Source organism: Mercenaria mercenaria, chromosome 14 (assembly GCF_021730395.1).
Source record: "Mercenaria mercenaria strain notata chromosome 14, MADL_Memer_1, whole genome shotgun sequence".
Classification (NCBI taxonomy): Eukaryota; Metazoa; Mollusca; class Bivalvia; order Venerida; family Veneridae; genus Mercenaria; species Mercenaria mercenaria.
The window spans coordinates 73,593,534-73,604,700 of NC_069374.1; the positions used below are offsets into that span (position 1 = coordinate 73,593,534).

At 35.8% G+C, this 11,167-nt stretch overlaps 1 long non-coding RNA gene across 1 annotated transcript; it reads right to left on the bottom strand.

Moving 5' to 3' along the window:
- Nucleotides 1-1,821: 1,821 nt before the first annotated feature.
- Nucleotides 1,822-7,288, bottom strand: LOC128548303 (uncharacterized). Its single transcript, XR_008366926.1, has 3 exons — nt 6,978-7,288; nt 6,153-6,260; nt 1,822-1,985 (listed from the first exon to the last, which is right to left on the bottom strand). It is a non-coding gene; the product is annotated as an uncharacterized LOC128548303 (long non-coding RNA).
- Between the last annotated feature and the right edge of the window lie 3,879 nt (nt 7,289-11,167).

An 11,167-nucleotide genomic window follows, 5' to 3' on the forward strand; every position in this document is an offset into this window, starting at 1 on the left:
CTGATGAGGTAATCATTTGATCCAAGTTTCATGAAAATGTTTCAAGGGGTTTAGGAGATACAGAGCGGACACAAAATGCAAGGATCAAACATTTGACCTTGGGTTGTGACCTTGAGCGTACATGACTGACTCATTAGTTCGGCACATCGTCCTGATAAAGTGATCATTTGACCCAAGTTTCATGAAAATCCTTCAAGGGGTTTAGGAGATACAGAGAGGAAACAAAATGTTACGGACGGACGGAAGGACGGAAGACGGACGGACAGAAGGACGGACGGAGACCATTACTATAATCCCCCGCCACGATTAAAAATGCCCATACACTGTGACAACTTTAAAACTCTACCTTACGCTAGAAATGCTCGTAAACTATGACATCTTCATAAGATGAAGTATTTATATTAGCGAGACAGCCTACCTACCCTGGTAATGCCCGTGCATTGTAACAGCTTTACAAGCGAAAGTAATCATATTAGCCAGACAGACTATCCAAACTGTAAATGCCCATAAACTGTAACGGCATCATAAGTGGGAGTTATAATATTAGCCAGACAACCTACGTACCTTCCCTGGCAATGCCCGTTAACTGTAACAACTTTTCAGGCGGGAGTAATCATATCAGCTAGACAGTCTACCCTACATTAACAACTCATAAGTGGGAATAATTATGTTAGCGAGACAGCTTACCTTAAACTGGAAATTCCCGAACACTGTAACAACTTTAAAGTTGGGAGTAATTATATTAACGAGACAACCTACCCTACCCTAGAAATGCCCGTGTACTGTGACAATTTTATAGTTGGGTGTAATTACACTTTATAGTTGGGAGTTATGATATAAGCGAGACAGCCTACCCTATCCTAGAAATGCCCGTGTACTGTGACAATTTTATAGTTGGGTGTAATTATTCTTTACAGGTGGTAGTTATGATATAACCGAGAAAGCCTACCCTACCCTGGAAATGCCCGTGTACTGTGACAATTTTATAGTTGGGTGTAATTATTCTTTATAGATGGGAGTTATGAAATAAGCGGGACAGCCTACCCTACCCTGGAAATGCCCGTGTACTGTGACAATTTTATTGTTGGGTGTAATTATACTTTATAGGTTATGATAAAAGTGAGACAGCCTATCCTACTCTAGAATTGCCAGTATTCTGCAACACACAAAAACCTTAGTCATTACTGCATCACCATTTCTACCAAATGCCCAAAACTGTTTCTATTTAATAAATAGAACTATAACCTTCATTAGAAAGGCCATTTCGACTCCGATCTGTTTTAACAGATAAATGTATATGCATTGTTAACAAAATATTGAATAAATTACAAGAAGGTGAATTGATAAAATATTACGGGTTTTCATGTCGTCAGAGTTATTGTCAATGGGATTGCCTCTATATAGGTGTGTTTTAACTGGTATTACAATCACTCACTATTCCTGCGATGGGTAGTTTACAGAGAGAATATAGCTTATAGCTTGTTCGCATAATGAGCATCTTCCAAACAAGCAAGATATACAATCAATTCCACTGATACATAATACTGGCGCCCTGCATTGAACTTTGGGAGCTACACTATGCATCAATACGTGGTCTGCACTAGAGTTCGAACCAGTGGTTTTCAGGTTGATGGTAGTTACTATGTAGACCGAACTACTTGTTCAAATAGAAGATACTCCCAACAACTGGCGAAGTCAGTCCATAACTGACCATGACTTGTAAGGAAGATATCTTGTCCTCTTCTTCCAAATGGCTTTTTTGCGAACAAAAATCTATAACGAGTTTTGGCTTATAAATTATGTTTACCTGGTGCAAATAAATGCAACATTCAGGCTAGTTGTGTTGTTTTCCCAGGTTGTTTCATTTTCGCGATTTTCCAACACTGTTTCGTTGTATCGGCATACAAGAGCGCCATTCACGTAAGACACGGACAGGCGTGTGTTACTCGCAAATATATGAAAAAACTTCCTTCCTGTAAAAGGAACTGGAAAGGAAAATTTACAACAAAACATTTATGATCTCCTACAGCCGTGCCATTATTTCATATATGGAACAGACATACCGTTAACTTAACACATTAAAGAGAGTAACAATACGATGCTGAATTAAGGGAAGATATATAGTAGAACCGCATTTGTTAATATCTTAAGAACACGAAGGTATTATATGCCTGATGAATAACTTAACGGAAGCATAGCCAGAGTTAATCATTACTAGCGAGGTATTAGATATATGAAATATTCATGGCCATTTTCATTAAAACACAGCAATCACGTCATGACGACATATATTATTTGGCGCCATACATGCACCGAGAAGAATGCTACCCCATTAGATCTATTATTGTATATAAAGCTACAAAAGAACAATATTCACACACTCTGAATCGATTAACATGTCCGTAGAATAAACTCACTAAAAGCCTACGCAAGCTAAACTATTCCACGGAATATGTTACCTCCCGTGTTTAAATGTTATTAAAACCTGGTTACGGTGACGTAAAAAGAAACAAGGATAAAATTCCAACAGGGAATGCCACGTTCCAAAAATGGAGCCTCCCTAAATCGCAACTAACAGCACGAAGTGCACACTACCAACACACATGATAAACACAAACACACGCATACACTCACGCACAAAGCAAACACACGAAGACAAAACGCACAAATAAAGGAACACAACGAGGCACCGCCTTGAAACGGTCAAGGGCAACAACACCACTGGGGTTGACCTAATATATCAGGCACTGTACATGCGTCATGAAAACGTGATTTCCTATGTCATCCACTTATTTGCATAAAGACATAATTATAAGAATCGAAATAAAAATAGCAGAACCAAGTTTTAATACATTTAGACACGACGAAGAGGTTATTCGCATCGTAGAATAATTCCCTCTTAATAAGCGTGTAATAAATGAAATTAATTTTGATTAAGTAATCCAAACATTATGCTTTGTTTTCGTATGTATATATATGTGTGTGTTTTTAAAGAATAAACGGGCCATATCTTATGGATCCATAGAGGAAAAAAAACTAAAATGCATAGAATATTTCGATAATCAAAAACGCAATGAACTCAGTCAGTCTTCATGCAAAATGTCAAGCATTAAGCCATTTTTGGTCCGCTTTTGTCATTTCTGCGGTAGCTTTGTAACCATTGAATTTGTTTATCATTAGTCTGCGCCACGAAACACACATCTGCCTAATTTATTGTCTTAGGATTGTCTCTTTTCAAATGAGCATTTATGCATACATTGCAATGATTACTGGTAGGAAAATTTGTGAATAAGATTGTGACGGAACACATCATAAAAAAGTATTGACCATTAATTGCAGTACAAAAGATAAGAGTATTCTAACAGTGTTGAAAGTGTTGATAAATAGCTTGCGTGGTGGAACTGGAAGGGCGCAGATGTACTGATATGAGTTTCGTATGTTCTTTGTGACAACATTTTAGAAGACATTGTGTAAGACATAATTCTTACTCTAACACTGGTTCTTGTGGAGCAGTTGACAGTTACTTACGGAGAACAAGTTTGTACTAGATTCCAAGAACAGCTTAAAGCGACTAACCCACACATCGTGATGTGAGAATCTATAAAATCAAACGTTTACCTATAGTCACCTTTACGTTGCATATTTAATGTTCTAACAATGTATTCTCATCGAATTGTCCAAAATCGTTGTTTTCCTAATAAATCAAAAATAAAAACATTCGTCTACTATTTCTGATAAGGGTTTTCAGGTTTATAAAAAAACGGAATTCCCGGCTTCAGCGAGCACCTTGCAAACATCAGGTGACAGTGAGAAACGCGATAATCAATAGAGCGCACATGTATAGGTGTCACGTAGTGTTATGGCGTTTTCGAAATGTAACGGAATAAAACAATAATATAAAACGAAGTCAGTACACTATTGTCCGTAAGTAATGACCTTGCACTCATGAATATTCCGTATCTTTGCGTAAATTATTTCTCGGTGTCTAAAGCTTACTAGCGGTATAACTATTGCATACATATTTCTTTTTATTATACCTCACATAAATGTCCAACTTGAATAATATATCATTTTCCCCAGTGATTTTATATCTCATGCGCAAAATCGTTATTTTCAATTTCTGCGCATGTGATATGATCTATAATTTTACATCACATGTGCAATAGCGCTATTTTGTTTTTCTGCGCATGTGATTTATTTTTTCATATCTCCCGTTGAGAAATTGATACTTTCGCAGTGATTAAAAGACTTAGACGATCAATTTTTAGACGAGGCGCTTATATATATTTTAGGATTTAATTACATTTTCTGGTGTTCATGCATGTGTGAACCTGGCCGATTTTTTTTTTTTTTTAAAGATTTGTTCTACGGGCTAAAAATTTCTTAAACAACTTTTTATCAAATACTGAATCGAAACTATCACCATCAGATTGGAAATGATCTAATTAAGAAAATGAGTGCTCACACTTATATGTTTCGTTTAGAATTAAGAAAGTTATCTCCGTTTTTCGAATGTTACTGCTGTCGATTTCAGAATTGACTCAATGTTGAAATATGCACATAAATATAGGGGTCAGCGATTGTGTAAACGTCTCGACTAAATCTATCAAAAAAGCCTTATTACACAGCAAAATCGTCACAGTTTCTGAGCGCTAACAAGTAAAGACTCCTTAATTCTATCTTCATTATTTGGTGAGTAATTACTTTTAAATGTTAAATAAATCATTATGTTGATTTTCCGGTAAATGTTTTGACCTTTATATTTTTTCGGTATAATAAAATAAATATTGCATTCCTGAGAGGGTGATATGAAAAATGTTCACCCCTCGAAATATGAATATAGACTTGCAGACAATACGTTTACGATGCAGTCAGTGATTTCTCGTTGGCCGACCGGTTACGGTATTCGTAGTATAATGTTTCGTTGGGAGTTCGATTCCTAGACCCATTAAAAGTTTGTTGTTTTTTTTCTTCAATACGATTCAACAAAAACAAAACGAGTTAGTTAATCTAGTTCTAACTTGTTCACTAACTTATATATATCACTACTGACACGTAATTATGTTTATCCGCCTTTAATATGGTCTTATGATTTTCAAGCTTTCCTGTGATATTTTTAACCTGTACGGGTTAGTTTTTAAATTTCATATAATCTTATACTTCAATTTAATAAAGGCATTGTCCGGTCCTAATTTCAGTATCGACTGAGTTAAACATACTACCGATTTTATACGAAAATAAGAAACAAAACAATGCATTCGAAACCAGGGAAAAACAAACTTACAAAAAGTATGTAATGCAAAAAACAAATGTTGGTCGAATGCAAGGTTCGAACCGTCAAAACTATCACTATAACTTGAAAACGTATCATTCCACTCAACCTACTGCGTCACCAAGCCAACTATTGATATCAAGGGTATATCTTTACTTTAAACGAGAGCGCTTTACTTTAAACGAGAGTGCTACTGATGTTTTTTTTTTGTTTTTTTGTAATTTAAAACGACATAATACTGTACAATACCTATAGATACGTATCCGACGGAAGCAAAATATACGTATGCGCAGTATATGGTTTGCTGCCCGCGTGATGAAAGTGTCATAAAATACTGTCGCGTCTCGTTCTATATTTATATCAATGTTTACAAAATAAAGCGTTGCAACGGTTTATAAAAATGCGTGAGAAAAACTCCGAAAGCTCGAATGTTCCCGTAAATCTGGAAACTAGAAACTTATAAACCATTAAGTGTCATGTTGATATATGAAATAGTGGCGGCATTTTGCCTTTCGGTGATCAATTATTTTAAAAATCACAATTCATAATGTGTGGCTTAGTCGCTTTGATAATTAAAAAATGATGATATCTATAGATTTTTTGTTTTCAGAAATGTGCACGGGTTCTGTTGCAAAAATACTGCGCGAAATTCGAAGCGTAGCTTTCTAAAACAATGTTGCGGAAGACTGAGTGCATACTTTGCGATGTATGGCGAATAATACTATTAGATCTATTACATGCGCATTTACACACAAATGACAGACACCCAATGAAATGACATCACAATTGACGTCACATGCCCGATATAGAATTTGAACTACAGGCTCCTGTGAGATTAAAAGTGGATATTATTACGTGATGAATATGAACATATACTTACAGAATGAGCTGAAGTTGTCGAATTTTAACATTACTCCTGATACACTGACCATCCTGCCAGCATCTATGGAAAGCTGCACTAATTTGTCACAGGCATTAGTGGGAAAACCTTAAATATAAATTAAATTTTATTTTAACTTTAAATTAAACAGAAACTTTAAACGTTTATTTTTCTTCAGATCAGAACGTGTCCGAAAACATATTTGAAAGTTCTTTTAGTTATTTCTTTTAAACACTACACTTTTAGACATAATATGACGATTTTTCTTGTTATAAATGTATGGAAAAAGATGAACATGAATAAACAATGCTTTAACAACCTTGAGCAAATAATTATACGTGAAAAAATATTGTTACATATAGAACTCGATCCCACATAACTGTAGAGGGAGAAACTTTTTTTAATTAGGCCTAGCTTTTGTAGATAACGGTGATTTCCCATGCGATTAGTATATGAAATGTTCTATTCTAAACATAAGAGTTTGCTGTGAAATGATGCACGCAGTCCATTTTATTAACATTGAAAGAAAATGTTAGGCCATACTCCTTTGGTTACTTAGATTCTGCACAAACGCTAAGTCAGTGGAATGTTCTGGAATATTTAGAACGTGTACAAAACCTTGCTTGTGCAGGCAGAACAGTCACGTGATAAATATTTACCACAATGGAAATCACGTTACTGACCACTATGGATAAACTATGGGTAACAGAGTAGAATATTATACTATTTTTATTCCTTAGACAACAAATAGATGACTACTCTAGATTTTAAGAACACTGTTCTACATTGTCAGAGGAATATGGCCTTGGTGAATGATACAACCACCTAAGAGCTGATTTCCACAGGAATATTCATCCCAACTGACGGTTACATACAGTAATCCTCCGCAGCCTGAAAAATGACTTAATCATATAATAACAGTAATAAGTAGCAAAATATATCAGTTTAAAAATGTTTTGTTTTCATTCATATTTCAATTTTTGGAGAATTACATTAAATCTAGGTTATGGAATATTCGTCTAGCGCTCTCTTGTTTGAAAATTTCAAGTTGTTTTCAGATAAGGATATTACCTTTTCTTCAGAAATAGCGGTTAATTATCATGAATACAAATCTCATAATACGAACTGTCCATTAACGTTTCTTTTGTGACATCTATTGTAGAAATAGAAACAGTTACAAACAAGGAAACTGACAATAAACTAGTGAGACTGCAGGTTACTGGTAGAAACACAAAATAAAAACAAGTCCTTACGATTTCTGTCATTATGTCTCCCGTAGGTACTGGCATGCAAGTAGTCCCCGGACAGAAATCGCATATATTTCGTCCCCAAAAGCTTAAACAATATCAAAAATAAAAACGATTAACATATATAAATACCTTAGCTCCGGTATAACCAGTTTAGGGGTTTTCCTGTGAAATGACGTCACGTTCGCGGGGAATATGCGAGGCCCGAAAAGGGGTCTGTAGAACGTCAAATTTTAACATGCTCAATAGTAATGCCCGGACACTATTATTTCATGAATATATTTATTGGGAACTGCCCATATGAGCTTGAATTATGAAAAAGACAAATAATATTTTATATAACTGTAAAAAGATCAAACGTTTGAGTCAAATTTATTTGTCCCAGCCATACGGAAAATTGCGACAATAAAAATAGAGTCACGGGCAATAACTGATTAATCCAACAAATTATGAAATATTTTGGCATATTAGTAGTATTGTTGTCACAAAGAAAGTAATTTTTTTTTGTTGAACGTGTATGTATCGTCTGCTAGTCGTGCAGTAAAGACATGTAGCCTTAATTTTAAAACCCTCCAGACGGGCCTTTCTTGCGCATGCGCAATAAAAACGGAAGCCCCGCCAGTGAAAATATAAACAAGTAACCATGCGGAAGGATTTCCACGATTATTATATGCATATGATTACCTATAAAAAAATAAACTTGATAAACTTCTCCAAAACAAACGTCTGTATGATTAGGCATAAAAATATGTAGACGAATCGCGAAATTAGAGCGTTGTGGGAACGTGTCCGGTGACTACTGCTGTCCGGGGACTACTCGCGTGCCAGTAGACTTATATATTGATTTAGTGCTCTGTCTGAGCACACAACTGATACCTTAGATTTGGGAGGTGTGGTCTAGGACAATAAAAATCCAATGTATTCACTTCGTGACCACGTAACTATTCTATTCCTTACGTGTTCGTTTTGTTGTTTGCTATCCAATACAAAATAATTGGGTCGTCTATAAGTTCGTCTACCTGTCACAACGTTTATCAACTCCTCCGACACAACTGAATGGATTTACACCAAACTATTTTGGGGTAGATAATTTTCAGTGGAGTTATGTCCCTTTATTCATAACATTTCATCATTGTTGGCCATTTCTCTTATTTTATTTGACAGTTTTCCACAAAACTTTACAGAAGTTTTCTTGCACACCGGACCGGCGTTTCCGGTGATTTTACCCATGCCTGCAAAACCCATCTGGCACCCCCATGCCAGATGACTCTCATGCTGTTATGACAACTAGCGATTCATGCATCAAATATGTAAGATAAGAAAAAAATCAGGTACCTTGATAGTTTCTCTCCGTTCCTTATAGTATATTTCTCGATTCAAAATACGTTATTTTACGGTAAGAACATACCGTTACGCTACAAACGATAAAATTAAAGGAGAACTTTGTTATTGTGCGTCACTGAAACGTATTGACGTCATTTCTGCTTACGAACGTTAATTTCCCGCGCTTTGTGTACATACTCTACAAAAAGAAAGAGTGCATTTCTATTAGCTTAAATTATTTTTTTTTTGTAAAATACGGTATGCAAAAAATAATGTAATAAAATGTTTATATGTATACGATATGCAAGAAAAAATATCAATCATGTGTTTACGAATCGGAAAGAAATGTCCGTCCCTCGGCCACATGCGCATGGGCCCTCGGGATGGATATTTCTATCCGATTCGTAAACACATGACAGATATTATTAATCAGTGCTAAGCCTTATTGTGCCTATTGTGTCTATTGTCGTCATTTTTCGGTTTGATGATTTTCAGCAGAGTTATTTCCCCTTGATGTATCAACCTATATGGTGTTTTGGCCACTTCTCTTATATTATTGGACGGATTTCCACCAAACCGTACAGGAATGATCAGTGCCAAACACATATTGTTGACATGTTCTGGTTCAGTGATTTTCAATGGAGTTATGGTCCTTGATTTATTGTATTTAAACTTGTTCGGCCAATGGCCACCAGGAGAAATTACACCAAACTTCACTAAAATGATTCATTGCCAAATCTAGTTGTATCGTGGGAATGTTCCTGTTTCGTGTTTTTAGCAGAGTTATGGACCTTGATTTATCAAGTTTTATGATGTTTTAGCTATTTCTCTTATATAATATACCGGATTTCCACGAAACAGTACAGGAGTGATCGGTGCCAAGTCGTATTATACGTATTATATGTTCTGGTTCAGTGATTTCCAGGTGAGTTATTGTCCTTTATTTGTAAAATGTTATGATATTTTAACTTCCTTTACAACATTGGACACATTTTCACCAAACCTTTCAGAAGTTAATCAGTAAAAAAATAGAAAAAGTGAAAACTCCACAGGTCGCTCAACACGACAAAAACGAAAATGTTGCAGGCTCGGTTTGATTGAGCCTGTTCATGGACGGTAGTGAAAATGCATGCTACCGTCCACGCCTTCTAGCCCCGGGTTGAGCAGAACTCAACATTTACACATGCTAAAAGTACAAAAAAATAATTTAGAGACATCCGCAAATGTGTTCATACAGCGGTGCACATGAAACCTTCAATGATACACTAGCTTTTAATTCCATGAAAAGCGGCGTATTGTTCCCAGATAAAGTAATGGGTTTGCCCTAAACGAAACACCAATGGGCACAACTAAAAGAACTGAAATTTAGAAAGGAAATTTGAGGTTATGGAGCCTAGTTATAAATATCATAGGCATGTCCCAGTTCAGTGGTTTTCAGCAGAGTTATGGCCCTTGATTTGTCATATTTTTACAGAGTTTACACTACCTGCATGCTGTATGAAATTGACTGGATTTCACTTAACATCACAAGTAAGTAGCATGAAGCGTAGTTGTGCATATTACCGTCGGTGTCTGATTAGATTATTTTCAGCAATGTCATGACCCTTGATTTGTTATATTCTTTGATATATACTAATGGATGGAAATTCAACAAACTTCACAGGATTAACTAATGCAAAGCCTAGAAGTATGCATGGTTGGAATGTTATGGTTCAGTGATTTTTCCTGGAACGATGTCCCTTCATGTGAGGCGTTTTACAATTTCTGCGTGGAAAGTTGAGGGACACATACTTTCTTCGCGAAAAACAATTTCTAGTTTAGTCGAATTGTTTTCATTAAAATTATCAGTAGAAATCGCTCCTGCCCGGTGTAATTGAACTATTGCTTGGCAATAAATTCAATCTAACGCTTGCATTCAGACAGTGAAGAACCGAAGATTTTGGATGTAAAGTAACTACTTTATTTGCATGACTTGAATATACCACTAACTATCAAACTATGTCGGCAAAAGAAATGTAATCATTTGGGAACCAATCCATTTCGAAGAAACAAGACGTTACGTCGGTTGAATAGCTATAATCTGTTAGGAATATATCTGTAACAAATTAGCAAGAGGGTCTTGACAGAGTTAGACCGTTGACCTAAGCTTCACGGCTCATGCATGTTTCATTGGGACTAGGTTTTTAACAAACGAACATGATTTAACTATATTGTTTGAGTGTTACTAAAAAAACGTTTGTATGAAATTATTCCGACATCAAACAGTCTCAGACGACATGAATTTCAAATATTCCTCTATACAGATGTAAGTCCAGCACATGTCATGGCAGCCATGGATTTTAGTTATCTTGAATGCCATCCTTTACAGTAGTTCACCTGAGGAGCACCGCTGAAAACTAAGTATTTAACTGATACCTGGTTAGCGAAAGTGCAGTCAAGTAGAAG